At 47.0% G+C, this 16078-nt stretch overlaps 2 long non-coding RNA genes across 2 annotated transcripts; one reads left to right on the top strand and one right to left on the bottom strand.

Moving 5' to 3' along the window:
• Positions 1 to 1644: 1644 nt before the first annotated feature.
• On the bottom strand, positions 1645 to 4009 carry LOC110293840. The gene is made up of 4 exons (XR_002377866.2): positions 3881 to 4009; positions 3593 to 3719; positions 3415 to 3506; positions 1645 to 1948 (listed from the first exon to the last, which is right to left on the bottom strand). It is a non-coding gene; the product is annotated as an uncharacterized LOC110293840 (long non-coding RNA).
• A 5205-nt stretch (positions 4010 to 9214) lies between these two features.
• LOC110293934 lies at positions 9215 to 15861 on the top strand. The gene is made up of 3 exons (XR_002377896.2): positions 9215 to 9498; positions 13790 to 13911; positions 15731 to 15861. It is a non-coding gene; the product is annotated as an uncharacterized LOC110293934 (long non-coding RNA).
• The last annotated feature ends 217 nt before the right edge of the window (positions 15862 to 16078 follow it).

The raw sequence follows: 16078 nt of genomic DNA on the forward strand, positions 1-16078 counted from the left end.
CTTCTCAAACTGAGTTAAGGAAAGTTATCACTTCACAGAGTAAGAAAGGCAAAGCCAGGTGAGTTCCACAATCACCCTGCCCAATCTTCTTTCTCTCCAGAAAGCAAGATGGTGGAGACCCCACCGTGGCTACAGCCCCACGTGACCATCAAGGAAAGAGTCATCTGCGCCTTCTTCCTTCTCCTTAGGAACAGGAAAGTCTCTTCCAGGCTCCTCAGAGCTCTCACTTAACACTGCTCCGTCAGGTCACATGACTGTTCCTAAGACTCCCGTGACTAGAGAAGCTGAACAAGGAGCCCTGAGTCACACTGAGGAGAGAGGGACAACAGGACAATTAAGGTTCTATCAGGAAGGAGCCAACTGCAGGACCACCTAACTGAGCCCTGCCCATGGCTTCTGTGTCCGTATGAGCAGTCACAGGCTCTGTCCTCCAGAGATGACGTTACTCCTCAGCCTAGTCTGCAGTTTTCTTTCTTTCTTCCTTCTTCTTCTTTTAAGCACAAAGCATCACTTTTCTCAGACCTTATGCTATGATTTTTGTTTCTTTCTTTCTCTTTTTTTCTCTTAACAGAGGCCACAATGGAAATCCTGCTATAGAAACACTTGAGCGCTATCAAAGGAGCAGACCATATAAGGTGCTAGGGACCTTTTTATTTTAAATAAGAAACAAAACTATTTATACTTTTACAAGGACTCTGCCCTATTTTAGTAAATATTTGGCAAAGCTTCTTGATTAAAAGAGCAAACTGACCCTTTCTCTACAGGGCTGTTTTGCCATAACTGAAATCGTTCATTAATTTTCTGAAAATAGAAGCAGAGAGAGTGTGTTCCTCCCCAATGTGCCTAATCCACTGTTTGCTGGGACTTCACTCACACAGAGTTGGTGAGGTGTCTTCTAGACTTCGGCCTGATCAGACCCTCTGTGGGTCCCAGCTACTAAATAATACACTTAGAGAATAATCATTAATGGGGGAGCAAGGATGCTTCCCTTTGACCCTCGAGACCATCGTTGGTCTGACAATACATTTCAAAATGGATCTAGATGTCCTGGATTTGCTAATAAACCCCAAATGTTTTGAAAACAGCAATTCCCCAGATTATTAAGACAGCACATTCTGGGGGAAGTTCGCTGAGTGCCATATGGTTTTGATCTGTTTGCTGTTAACTCGTTCTGTGGTCCAGGGCCTCCAGGAAGCTCCTCCAGGCCGAATCACCTTCTCTGCTTTAAAGGTATCATCTTGGTAGCTGAACCGAGGAGGATGGTATGCTATAGCTGGAAGAACCAAGTTTGAATTACATGTAGGCAAGCTGTAGGCAAGCTGTGCTGACAGTCGCCATATGACACCACCCAGAGGTAGGGCCGAGGCTGACAAGTAAGCCAGGTGGGAGATTTGGACACAACTTGATGTGTTTCATTCATAGCAAAACTGATTCCTTCTTTCAACCCTGCTGCCCCTTTTCTCCGGCCGAGAAAACAGTTTCTAATCCTAAATCACAGGCACCCCACCCCCACCCCCGAAGAGAGAATCATCAATAGAAGCGAAGGAAAGATCTTTGGTTCCTAAAACCTGAAGTCTGGAAACTGCTTTAAAGATCAGGCATTTCCAGCCTGTGGCCTCCAGGCCACACGTGGTCAAAGACAGCGATGGGCGTGGCCCGACAGAATCATAAGCGTCCTCAAAGCGTCGTAGGAGTTTCTTTAGGGGATGTTTTTGTGACTCAGATTCGCCTTCTTGAGCCTGAGCTTTGTGGTTGCAGTGTGAAGAGTTCGGACATGCTCAGTTTCAGCTTCACTCCTCAGCAGCGACCCGAAGAGAGTTTTCTCGTCCTCTGCAGATTCCCTCGTATCCTCACTTCTCAGTTGCTACTGGGAAGTCCAGATCCAGCTCTCCACGCCGGGAACGTGGCTCCTGAATTTACTAGTTGTTTTCAGTGTTCTATCCCTTACCTGATTAAAAGTAAGAAAAATAAACATCCCCACTCATAGATCCCGAAGGATTAAATGGGAACAACACTAAGCCCATGCCAAGAGTGGAGTATAGCATCTGCTATGTAGTTGGAGAGATTGCTCAGCTGTTAGGAGTTCTTGCAAAGGACCTGAGTCAGGTTCCTAGCACCCATGTCAGGGAGCACACAACTGCCTGTAACTGCAGCCTTGGGGAATCTGATGCCCTACACACACACACACACACACACACACACTCACACTCATACACACACACAGACACCCATACAAACACATATGAGTGCACATACACTCATATGCACACACATAAACAGACAGACACACACCCATACACACACATACCCATACACACACAGAGACATCCATACATACACAAATACCCATACACACACACAGACACACACGCAAACACACACACACACAGACACCCATACACACACAGAGACATCCATACATACACAAACACCCATACACACACAGACACACACGCAAACACACACACACACAGACAGACACCCATATACACACACACAGACACACACACCCATACACACACAGACACACACACACAGACACACACACACCATATACATACACAAACACACACAGAGAGAAAGAGAGAGAGAGGAGAGAGAGAGAGAGAGAGAAAGCACTTTCAGAGAAACATCCACTGTCACAAGTCTCTCCTGACTGTTGCCACAGGCAAAGCGATACACTAGAAAGCACTCCAAGCTAACGACAGTTCAGAAATTTCTAGAACTGGAGGTAGAGCTCAGTGGCGGAGCACAGGCCCAGCGTGTACACATCCTGAATTTAACCCCCAGCACTGTTAATAAATAAATAAATAAATACATGGAAATCTGTTGCACAAGAATGTGCACACCATTGACTCTGGTAGATGTTAAACTTAAATTGTAGTTAAAAATACTAAAAAGGAAATTTTTTTCAGAGAAATGTCTAGTTTTAACTCTGCCCCTTAGGTGAGTCACTCTCTCTGTCTCCCTCAGACGAGGACTTTGTGGGAATTAGCAGTGTAGAGCTCTACAGCTGAGTTTCTGGAACACTTGCATCAATCACCTGGGCTCTTACAGTAGACAGTTTCTGTGGCTGAGGTGTGTGTGTGTGTGGAGCTTGAGTCTGGCATTTCCAGTGAGCTCCCAAGTCAAAGGCATGGTTCTGGTCCATGGTTCCCAAGTTATCTTTGTGATACAGGGTGCCATTCTGGTCATCAGCCTTGACTTGTCTCCTTGCCCACAGCATGGTATGGAGAAAGGCAACGCTGTTCCTAGAGGCTGCAGAAGGTGGCCCTGAGTGTGCTCCCTCTTGGTACCAGTCCCAAGGGCTGACATGTATACCAAGTTCACCTTTTGGTCTCATGGCAACCTGAGCTTCTGCTCAACACCATTTTGTAGAACTGGTGACCATGCAGTCAGAGCCCCCTTCCTTACCAGCTGGTTCCAATTCTTGCCAGCCAGTTCCTTCAGGATACAGTTCAGATGGTATCAGGGTTTGCTATTGGAAGGGCCAATTGATTGCATATCTGTAGGAAATAAAATAAATAAATGATGTCTGATTTAAGTGGGGAGGAAATAGCATGCTCAGTTTAACTCTGGAGCAGGGACCCACCTGGTATTCCAGACTACTTTAGGCCCCTTTGCAAGCACTGGTGTGAGCAGGACATGAGAATGTATGCACAGCGTAAAGCAGCAGTGCGGCCGCCGGAACATGACTCCAAAGCAAGGTGGGTTTGCATCTAGGAGAAATGCAGAAAAATTCAGAGGCCAACATCACCCAGGCCTAGCTGGCTCTAATTACAAGTGGGTGGGTGCCTGGCTGGGTGTTTGAGACTGCTCTGGGTCTTTCTGGGCAGCCAGGAGAGTTAGGAGATTTAGGCATTTAGAAAAACTTCTTTACCAGGGAGACGGGGTCCGGAGCTGATGTAAGAGATGGTTTCAAGACAGCTATGGCTTCCAGGGTCTTCCTTCCTTCAGAGACAGTCTGGTCACCAGTAAAGGCCTGAGAGGAGGGTGATGGGGAAGACAAGCGAGAGGCTTCCTCAGTTCCTGCCTGGGCCCCTGACCACTCCATCCCGCCACAGCAATGCACCGCTGCGCTGGTCAGTCTGTTCCCCCTGCACCATCTCTCTTCTTGGTCCCAGCCTAGTTTCAGGCCTAATCACTCTGAGATTTGCCAGTGAGCTTCTGGGATGAGAATGAAGGGTAGAGAGACAGACAGAAAAGGAAATGACCGGGGGGAGGGGGGGCGGCTAATGGGGGCGGAGGGGTGGGGTGAAAGGGAACGCGGTGGAGAGCACAAAGAGTGAGAGAGGGCGGTGATGTGGGGTGAAGAACGCCATAAGAGACCAACTTCCGGGTTCCAAGGGTGAAAAACGGCATAAGAGACCAGCTTCCAGGTTCCAAGAGTGTTTTCCAACTTCTTCAAATCCAGGTCCTATCGTATGATCCTACTTTCCAGTGTAGCTTAATTGCATATCTGTAGGAAATAAAATAAATAAATGATGTCTGTACCTGGTTAAAATATAAACCCCTCCAAGTCCTATGACCCTTTGAGATCGGCACTTGGGCATGGGGGCGGGGCACTTGGCGTCTAGTTTCTAGTGTGGTGCTCATCTCCTCCTATGTAAAGTGAAGGAAGGACTGGAGCTGTGCCTCAGTTGGTAGAGTCTTCCTAGCATTTAACGGAATCTTGCTAGGATCCCCAATAGCTCATAAAATTGCATGTGGTTGTCCGTGTCTACAATTTCAGCACTTGGGAGTTAGAGGGTGGCAGGGCAGAAGTTCAGGCTTGGAACCCCAGGGTCTCCTTTCCCTAAGACTTTCCATGAGAGATTTAGAAGGAGTTGAGGTATCGGCCATTTAAACACATTTTAAAGTTACACTTATATGTGTGTTTATTGGAGCTAGGGAGGATGGGGTTGCCACAACTTTGTCTCAGCCATCTTCCCAGCTTGGTGGCTTCCATTTTTATGCTTAAAAGATGAGTCCCCAGGCACCTCTGTGGCTTATATGTCCTTGTCCAAGGTTCAATTTCTTCCCTCTAGATCTGGTCTGGCTGTGGCGTACCTCGGACAAAGGACACAAACATCTTCATCTCCCACCCTCAAGGCTGGAGAGGAAAGCCACCCGGGAGACCCATGGTCGCTACAAGTTCTAGTTTGCCTCTGTTCTCTCCCTCATGACCCCCATGCTTCTTCTCTGGCCATCAGCAGTGACTCTGACGTCATCATCAGCCACAAAGGCAGATGGTGTGCACAGCCTCCTCCGTCAGATTCCCAGGTGCTTATGGTTTAATCCTGTAAGAACAAATCTCCTACATCATCCTTCATGATTCTGCTTGCTGGCTGATAGAACGCTAGAGCCAGCTCATCATCACAGACTTAGGATAATGTGGCTATCGACAGCTAAAATCTTTTAACTCTAGATTTTCCCATCGGCTTGTTGTCTGTGAGTGAGGCTCATTGTGCGTAGGGTCATTGACCAAGTGATAAGATCAGGCATCCTCAGTGCTCCCGCTCTGCTTGCTTTCTCCATTCTCCACAGAGGCTCTGAAGCTTCTGCTGCACTGACCCCATTCCCAGCATGTCCTGCTCCTCCGAGTCAGGTCCATCTGACGCAAACTCTCACATCCCAAACTGTCCCTGCGATGGCTTCTTTCATTCGCTTATCTCTGAGCAGTAAGTGTTTCTCTTTGTCATGCTGCCTCTCTTCGAGCACACGAGCCCATCTCCTCTTCCTTATTCTTGCATTCCTCCTTTTTCTCTCTGGTGTTTCATTCTTTTGCTTCCCACAGACTCCCTCCCCTTACCTTAAACACTTGGGGGTCGCCCACTGCATTTCTTAGGGTGCCTTCCATTGATGCTTTCTATACACCCCCCCCCCAGGAACTCATCCTTTCTCTTTGTCTAGTGTAGAACTAATAACACCTCTTACCTTCAAAGCAGTGTCACCCCCCCGCCTTCGGTGTCAGAGGTTCTCAGTCACTCCTTAGTGTGGCCCAGGTCAGTGGGGACCAAGGTTCCCTATATGCTCACCCCTCTCATGGCCACACTGTGTGGGTAAAGACTGCTAGCCCAGAGCAGTCAGAGAATGCTGACAGGAAAAGATAGGCAGACTGGCCTTCTTAAAAACCTTAAAGCTTCTAGAAAAATAGATTCTTTTTCTATTAAATTACAGAAATTAGTATCTCACAATGTGAAAAGATTGTCATTAATTACTAATGATGAAACAGATAAGTGTAGTTCTTTGGAAAAACACCAAAGCCAAGAGTCCAGGGAATAAAAGTGTTCATACCACTTAAACAATATTTCTGCTTCCAGAAATCTCTCTTAAGGAAGACACTCAAGTGCTGAAACACAGTAAGTACCAAAAAATGCTCACGACAGGGTTCTAATGAGGAGAAATTGGAAATGACTTAAACGAAGCAAGAAAGGAACAAGGAAGGATCTCTGAGCCTCGCCCCTCAGCAGGCACACACACACCTGCAGGTCCAACTTGTGGCAGGCTGAGGCAGGAGGATTACAAGCTTGAGGCCAGTCTGGATATACTGTTTCTGAAAGGAAAATAAGAAAACATGGTCAGGACACTAAGGCTCAAACTGAAAGGTAGACATGAAGATCAGGATGTGAATAAAATACTTAGGAGACAACACATGGGAAAAAGCCAGACACAGTTATAATGCGGGGGAAAGTTGGTTCAGGTCAAATCTGGTTTAAACTAGAGATAAGGCTCTCTTCAAGTGTTGTAATTTCACATTTAGACAGCAAGTTCTAAATATGAACTTGGGGGTTTAGACAAATAGGCTTAGGCTTGTTTCTCCCTCCCTTCTCCCTCCCTTTATTCCCCCTCCTTCCCTTCTCCCTTCTTCCTTTCTCCCTCCCTCCTCGATCCCTTCCTCCTTCCCTCCCTTCTTCCCTCCCGTCCTCCCTTCCTCCCTTCCCTCACCCTCCTCTCCGTTGTTTGTTTAAGCAGGACACTTTCTTCCAGACCTCTTTAAAATTTCCAGCTTGACTTTTGTTGACTTTTATTTTCAAATGCATTTGAAAACAAGACTAATGAGCTGTTTTGTCCCGGGCTGTCCTGATAGCTCGAATCTTGTAAACAGGCTCCAGATGACAGCGCAGCCCCTCCAACCTCAGTCCTTTTTAGGGAAGAGGCTCTCACTCCCCAGCTGCACTGGTTTATGGGAGTTTGACTATCTGCCCTCACTTCAGTTGATTTCTGCAGTGAATTTTCCCCGTAACAAAAGGAAGAAGGACTCATGCGTGCAGTCCAGGCTGAGCCTCATGTGTGGAGTTCAGACTGATTCTAGACAGCACTCCTACGGGCTGCTGCTGCTGCTCTTAACTCAGCCTCTACTCCCTGGAAAGGGATGATAATTGTGTCTTGGAGCTCTTGATCTGGACTTGATGATAGAAGAGAGAATTATAAGTAAAACTATGGAACTACCCTTGAATGATAGATATACATCCTCAGCAAAGCAAAACATGTATCTGATTGGGAATCCAAGGAAGATGGTTTCTGAGATTTTTTTTTTTTTTTTTTTTTTTTTTTTTTTTTTTTTAGGATTTAAGGTGAAGGAGAGGCACATAGCCTGCTATATATTATACACCTATGATTTTTGTTTTGTTATTTTTGTGTGTGTTTAAGACAGGGTCTTGTTTTATAGTCCAGACTGGTGTGGAGCTTGTGGCTTTAATCCTCCTGATTCAGTCTCTTGAGTTCTGAAATTATAAACATTGTGCTGGTTGGTTTTTGTCATCTTGATACAAACTTAGATGTTTGGGAAGAAGGAACCTCAGCTGAGAGAATGCTTCCATCAGCTTGGCCTGTTCATAAGCCTATGGGACATTTTCTTGATAAATGGTGACACTAGCAGACGTGGCTCTTTGTGACTATGTCATCTCTGGGCAACTGGTCCTGAGGAGCATAAGAAAGCAGACTGAGCAAGCCAGAGTGCAGAGTTTCTCCATGGCCTCTGCTTTCATACCTGCCTCGATTCCTGTGCCCACTTCTCTCAGTGATGGGGTGGGACCTAAGAGTTGGAAGCTGGAATAAACCGACTCCTCCCCAGGTTGCTTTTGATCATGGTGATCACCACTCCACTAGACTCCTAATTAAGATGGATCTGTCTCACCAAGTACAGCAGATACTGCCCTGGTATTATGTGTGCTTAGAGCTGAATGGTCACCAAGGAGATAGGGTTTCTTTTTGTGAGACCTTAGTCTTGTTCATGGATGTTGTGTTGCCCAAGGGGGTGGATCTCTCATGGCCTCTCAGCCATTCCGGTCTGAAAGCACCAACACAGTAGTCTCGAAGAAAGGTTCAACTTCTCAATTACTCAAGCCTGAAACTGCTTTGTCTAGGTTCAAGGGCACCACTTGGGACCAGCTAGAGAGCAGGTATGGCTTATCTCCCTCCAACACAGGTCTAGTGGTTCAGGAAGCTCTGTTACTATGGCAGCATCATTCCGGATAGACTAGGACAAATGACAGCCAGAGCAGCTCTGAAACCCTTCTCTGTCAGAGAGATGGCGTCGCCCCTAGTTTTCAGCAGTGGAAGCTGAAACCTAGAGAGACTCAGGGTCTTGCTAGATGTCATATCTTCAAACTGATAGAACTGGAGTTCTAATTCAATCAGGAAGGCAGATTCCAAAGATCGCTGCCTCCTGAAAGTTACTCTTCCCAGGTCGGCTTGTGTAACGCATGTGTAAGAGGGAGGAACTGTATCCTGTGTTTTTTACCAAGGGAAAAATCTAAGACCCAAACATATTAACCAACTCTCTTCTGGCATGTGACAAGTAAGCGACAGGCAGAGATGTGGCACCTTGTGAAGCATAGCCTCTCCCAGATCCAGCCTCCTGAGGTGGTTGTCACAGCTGGCAGGCATCCTGACAGCCCATAGTAGGTCAGGCTAGTGCCAAGGCTCCATGAGACAAATGTGGAGGAGACAGATCCTTAACCATGTGGAAGAGTCACAACCTTTCTAAAGGCTGGGATGGGTCATGTCTAGCCTTCTATCTCCATGTTTACGTCTTCAAACCACCACCGAGTTAGTTCCCTTTTGGAAGTCTGTACAATGTACAGGCCTTTCTTCTGTCAGAGAAGGCCGAGAAATAGCAAAGACCAGCCTTTGCCTTTATCTCCTTAGATAGAGGAGAAATCCACAGTTATGTGGAGTCGGAGGAGAGCCAAGCCTTTGACACTGTCCAGCTCTGCCTGCAGAGAGAGGCACCAGTAGGACCAGATGACCATGGAGGCCTGACCTGGGGCTGCCTGGCAGTAGTGGAAACCCAGGTGCCCCAGAGCTGAGTCTTCCACAGGCACCCAGAAGGCTATCCTTAATCCCTCTGCGCCAAGTAGCAGCAAAGCCCAGGAGTTCCCTGAGGGCCATAGACTACTTGGCTGTATTCTGTTATCCCTGCCTTTTCCTGGAACGCCGAGGCTCACAATGCAACTTCAGATAAGAACACAAATATCAGTGCGGGGCAGCCTGAGCTGAGGATTCATCTGGGAGGTAAGGAGCAAGTTACCAAACCCTCGGTGCCGCAGTGAACTGCTCTGTTCAGAGTCTAAGGGCAGTCTGCGTTTTATGAAGTGCTTATATGCATTATATGTTATAATCTAGGAGTATGTTCTCAGTGGATGGAGTACCTGCTAGCATGTACAAAGTCCTGGGTTTGATTTCCAGTATCTCATAGAAGGGTGTGGAGGTTCATGCCTGAAATCCCATCACTAGGCAGGATGGCAGGAGGATCAGAGGCTGATGTCATCCTTACCCACATGGCAACTTGGAGGCCAGCCTGGGCTATGTGAGACTCTGTATCAAAAAGCTACAATATGATTGGTTATAGCCCATACTGTCCTATAAATGTTAGCTATCCCTAAAATTCTTCAATGCATGTTGATCGTTGGCTTTCTTGACTCCTTCTGCCCGCCACCCTCAAGTCTCCACCCCTTTTTAATCTCTACCTTCTCTGGACTGTACAGTAGTTAGCTATATTTCTGCTATGATACTTAGCATACTAATGATAAGCCTGTCTGAACTCTCCTCAGAGGGCTGGGCCTTATCTAGGTGTGCTCCGTAAGACGCCAGTGTAACCAGCTAAACACTTGTCTGCCTGTTTGGCCTCACGGACTGACACATCTCCCCACACTTGTCCTGGAGCTCATGACTGGGTGTCTGAACTGACATGTCTACTTGCTCAGGCATGGCTCTCTCTCTGAAGTCCCCTCTGTGTGAGGGCCTTTTTGCAACAGTGGGATCAGCTAAGAGGACAGTTAAGGACCAAGTCCTGAGGCTGCAGACCTCCTGGCCAGCCTAGCAGAGAAGTCCAGTCCCATTTCCTGGCCTTCTAGCTGCTCTGCTCAGCATCCCTGGGATCATCACATGTCACAGCTGCCTTACTGAGTCTGTTAACTTTCTTTCCCTAATGTTTTCTAACCCTCAGTGCTGTTCAACATTCAACAAGCTAACAAACCACACAAGGAGTTTTGTTTGTTTGTTTGTTTGTTTTTTATCAGTTGCTATAGGGATCTTTTTTTTCCCTGTAATCTGCCATATTTTTCAGCAAAGAGAGCTCAAAAATGGTTAATTTGATCTTCATTGTTTTGGGAGAGTGTCTCCTGTAGCCCAGGTTAGCCTCAGACTCCATGTGTAGCAGAGCATAACCTTGAACTTCACTCCCTCTATTCCCCAACAGTTGTGACTATAGTCCCCAGACACCCAGCCTGGTTTTATGGTGTGCTAGGTAAGAGCTCTACCGACTTGAGCTACCTCCCAGATCCTGTTTTTTAAAATTAATTTACTTTTTGAAGGTTTCCATATGTGTCTATGTGTTAAACATATACCTCTTCATTTGCTGCCCCCCCCCAATTAGGTCACTTTATCTCCTTGACAGTTTTTCTTCCACTTTCATGTCATTCATATATATATATATATGTGTGTGTGTGTTTATGTACCTATATAAAATATAGGAGCCACAGTGAGAGTAAATGTACCAGATGAGGCTCAAGGACCACACTGCTAACAAGCTCCTAGAAGACGCTGCTCCACTGGGCTGCATCTGGGTGCTGCTGACGCTCAACCTACTGACACATAACTATCGTGGTGCCACTTGAGAAGCCATGCTACGTTGCTAGACATTGAGGGAAACAAGTTAACACCCCTGGAGATTCCAGAAAACACTGTACATTCCTGGTTGAAAACAAACAAACAAACAAACAAACAAATATGAGACCATTGGTGCACACACAAAACACAGATGAGTCTGAAATGTGTCCCTCTGAGAGGAAGAAGTTCGGAGCAGAAGTAGGAACGAATGTTCTAGGAAAATCAGTTGCAGCATAGGTGGCCACATTGGTGGTTTGGGGTGTGGTGTGATGGAGGAAAGGGTTGGTTGCAGACATATGAGCATTTTATGGCACGAAGGAAACCTGTATGTGGTTGTTCTGGAGTTTATATGACTACATATGAGGGAAAAAAATCCTCCTCGACACCGCACAGGACACACACGAGCATTATACCTCTACAGCAACACAAACTTGGAGCCGTTCCACTTGCTTGTGGAATTAAAAGTCCAAACCTCCTTCCTAGCCCGGCCCCTTTCTAAGCGTGTTCGCGAAGGCCGGCCCACCTTTGCCATCACCCAAGCAAGCACCGGGTTTCTTCTCGGTCTGTGCTACCTCCTCTACTGGAATACCCTCTGCTCACGCTCTCACAGTACTGCCATCTGGAAAGGCACAGAGTGACCCTCTCTCCCCTCCCCTACTTCTCCACCCACTGCAACCAGAAAGCGCTGTCTGTGCCCACCAGTCTCAGGTCTCCTACTGTCTGCTCTGATCGTGTTCTTTGACTCTTTCACATCTTTCCATTGGCTTTGGTCCTTCCTAAGTTAAAGCACGCTAACTTGCTCTCCTCAAACTTCTACATGTCCCTCACACGCTCCTGTGACTCTAGCCTGTTCTGCGCATGCCTGGATCACAGACTGCCCTCTGCACTGTACTTGGCGCTCTCCTCATTGCTCTGTTCCCATTCTTGTTCAGCTGTCAGTCCTCGAGGACAGAAGCTGAGCTTTCATCCTCTTCGAATACTGGGAATGCATTTTGTCCATTACACAAAATAGGAAGATACTAAAAGCATGGAGTGAATGGATGGCTTCTCCAGGTCATAGTCTTTGTCTTTCACATCGGCCCAAAGTGGTATCATAGAAAGGTAAGGCTGCCGGGGCACCTTCTCTCAGGCAAGAACTCAGGCCTTTTAAGACTCCAGCTCCAGGCGGAACAAGTTTTTCGGATACAGAGAATGAGCTTAAACAAACTCTGCGTGTTTTGAGGAGGCAGTAATGAGAGTTGCCCGGGCCCCTGGGAGGTCCAGCATGGATGCCTGCTCTGACTCATGCATTCTGCATAGGTGAGAAGACAGCCCGGCAGCGCTGACAGGAGCTGTGGCATGTCACCTGTTGGTGGTGATTGATACCTTGTCCTCACTCCTCTGTTAGAGGAGGGTTCCTCACCTCTCACCCTTGTCTTCTGGAGGAAGTGCCCACCCTGACAGACCTGTCCTCCCAGTACAGCTGCTCCCTGGGCCTGTCACCAGCTCATCAGCCATCGCCACAGTTTCCCCTGGCCTAGCGTGCTGACAGCCAGTCATGAGGGAGATGCATGGCTGTGGACCCTGGCAGATGACTCCCATGCTACTCACTAGGAACTGAGTTTGAGATCCGGAAAAGAGCACCACAGCTTCAACCAAGCTCTAACAATTTCATATTTTAGTCCAGAGGGAAAAACATACACAAACACACACATCTGCATGTGTACATACATATGCATACATACACACTTATATACACACATGCATATACATACTTATATTATCTGTCCAAATTAACATCACTATTGCTGTGATGAAACACCATGACCAAAGCAACTTTGGGAAGACAAGGTGTGTTCAGCTCACACTTCCACATCTTAGTCCATCATTGAAGGAAATCGGGACAGGAACTCTAACTGGGGAGGGACCTGGAGGCAGGAGCTGAGACACAGGCCATGGAGGGTGCTGCTTACTGACCTGCTCAGCCTGATTTCCTATAGAAACCCAGGACTGCCAGCCCACGGGTGGCACCACTCACAATACTCATAGGCTCTCCCCCACTAATCACTAATTAAGAAAATCCCCCACAGCCAGATACTGTGAAGAGGCTTTGTTTCCTTTGTGGGTTGTTTGAGATAATGGTTTCTGTGTGTAGATCTGGCTGTCCTGGACTCACTCTGTAGACTGAGCTGGATTTGAACTCGCGGAGATCCACCTGCCTCTGCTTCCCAAGTGCTGGGATTAAAGGTGTGTACCACCACACCCAGATTTATAGAGGCATTTTCCCCCAATTTAGGTTCCCTCCTTTGAAATAACTCTAGCTTGTGCTAGGCTGACATCAAACCCATGCGCATGCTTGCACATACGGGCACACATCAGGGTCAGACTCCAGAACTTTGAACCAGCCTGTCTACCTAAGTTATGCTGAATGGGCTTTCCTCTTGGCTCCCAAAGTTCAGTTTTCTGCTAACAGTAGAGCTTGCAGGGGATCCCCACAATCATTAAGCACTGTACCCCAAGATACTGGACAGATAATATGCCTCTAGCATATTATCTCATTTAATTCTCTCAACATATAGGTATCATTATTGTGTTTACCATACAGATGATGTAGCAGACCAGCAAGGAAATACCTCACTATATGTGACATACATAAAGGCCAAAACCTATCTTAACTCATGTCTAGAGGGTTCTCAAGTCTACATTTCACTTCTAGGATCAACTCTAAGACTGATGCTCTCACGAAGATCTCAGGAATACCCACAAAGAGTGCCTGTCCTCTTGCTCTTGTGTGGGTTCTGTGTCTTACAAACCCACTCTCCTGACCCTGCTTCTCAGGTAAAGCCAGCACTGCTCCATCCCTGCTGCCATTCCGGATCTCGGGCTCCTTTTGAGGGAGGGGGCAGGTTTCCAGGAAGTCCTGCAGATGCCAACACTGGGCTGGTACCCAGGAGCTGCGGTATTAAAACTCAGCACTAGCCGGGTGTGGTGGCGCACACCTTTAATCTCAGCACTCAGGAGGCAGAGGCAGGTGGATTTCTGAGTTCCAGGCCAGACTGGTCTACAGAGTGAGTTCCAGGACAGCCAGAGCTATACAGAGAAACCCTGTCTCAAAAACCAAACCAAAACAAACAAACAAACAAAACTCAGCACTAAATCAGCTAGTGCCCCCTTCCTCACTGTCTCTCTTATCACTGAGTGGTGCCAGTGTTTATTATGCTAGACACACACACACTCCCCCCCCACACACACACACACTCATACACATTTACCTTGTGTGATTACTCTGCTTCCAGCCCCTTGGCTCTCAGAGCCCTCAGGGATACAGATTACTGCCTGTGTGCAGCTTCTCTCCAGAACACTCTGGCTTGAGTTCGTCAGCTTGCTCCAGGGAGAGGACAGAAGAGCAGCAGAAGCAGACTTCAAGATAGGTCTCCTTTGTCTTCTCATTCTACACAGGACCACAATGTTCCTCTGATCTGCTTCTCTCTCTCTCTCTCTCTCTCTCTCTCTCCCTCTCTCTCTCTCTCTCTCTCTGAAAGTCTCACACATGGACCAACCTTGTAGGTATCCCCATGCCATTCAGCGAGACAGGTGCAAACATATTATTATGGTTTGAATATTACTGTCCCCCATCCCTACCAAAGTCATATATGAGATGCTGTACTTGGAGAGATCTTCGGGAAATATCGTCATGAAAGTTCCACCTTCGTGAGTGACATTAGTAAGACCTGCCCTCTTTCCCTGCACTCGAGGAAACAAAGTTCAGATCGGCCAGTGCCTTGATCTTAGACTTCCCAGACTCCACTACTACGAGGCATAAATTTCTGATGCTTATAAACTACTCTGTCTAAGGTACTTTATTATAATATGAACAGACTAAGACACACATCTGAACTATCAGAAAAAAAATTTAGCCAATGGAGAGAGCCACAGTGTGCACACAGATATTACAGACACACATATACCTACGCATGCACACAGACACACACACACATGCACACACAGACATACTCATGCACAAACACACAGTTAAGGGGCTTCATTTAAGTATTTGGATGTTGATTCCTTTAGTAAAAGAGCCCCTCATATTTTGCTGAGAATCATCTCTTTTCCCCACTTCCTGGGCTCCTGGTGGGAATTTAGAACCTCACATTTAAACCAAGTACTTTTATCATCAGGAACTTTTCATCCAGTATGTTGTTCTCTCTTTAAAAAAAAATTACATATATAAGTGTTTGCATCCATGTATAGCTGTGTGCTATGTCCATGCCTGGGGCTTGCAGAGGACAGAAGAGAGCAATGGATGCCCTGGAAGTAGAATAAGAAATGGTTGTAGCCATGTGTGGGTGCCAGGATCAAACCCAGATCCTCTGGAAGAGCAGCTAGTGCTTTTAACTGGCAAGCCATTATCTCTAGCCCAGGGTTGCTATATTTTCATTATATCACTTGTCACTGTGATTTATTATCCACTACTTATCATCTCTCTCCAATCACCCTGAAATACGAGCTCTGTGAGACCAGGCTCCTTATCTGTCTTACCCTGAACTGTAAGCACAGGCCACGTGGCGAGCTCTCAGCGAGCCTTGGGTGGACAGATGAAAGGAGGACGAAGGGTTCAGTCTTTTGTTGCTGTCTCCATCTTGTTTAACCCCAGCATGCATCACCTGTGTGCCTGAGAGATCCACAAATGCTAAGCTCTACACTTCACCCTAAGGGGCTCCTCAGCAACCAGGACAACTGTGAGAGGCTGAGGGTGTCACTTCATCTCTGGAAGAGCACACAAAGGTGGGTGTTTTTGCTGTTTGTTTCTCCTGTGGCCAGTATTTGCACAGTGGCTCTCCAAGGCTGATCTGAGCCATCCCAGGGTACAGGAGCAACTTAAGGAACCCACTTGCTTCCTTCCTTCTGCCACTGAGTTAAAACAGGGAACTTGCCAGTCACCATTTCTACATCTTTCAGGCCATGTGCATCTATCTTCAGACTCCTCTCACCCTTCTACCCC

The sequence above is a fragment of the Mus caroli genome, chromosome 5 (genome assembly GCF_900094665.2).
Source record: "Mus caroli chromosome 5, CAROLI_EIJ_v1.1, whole genome shotgun sequence".
Lineage (NCBI taxonomy): Eukaryota > Metazoa > Chordata > Mammalia > Rodentia > Muridae > Mus > Mus caroli.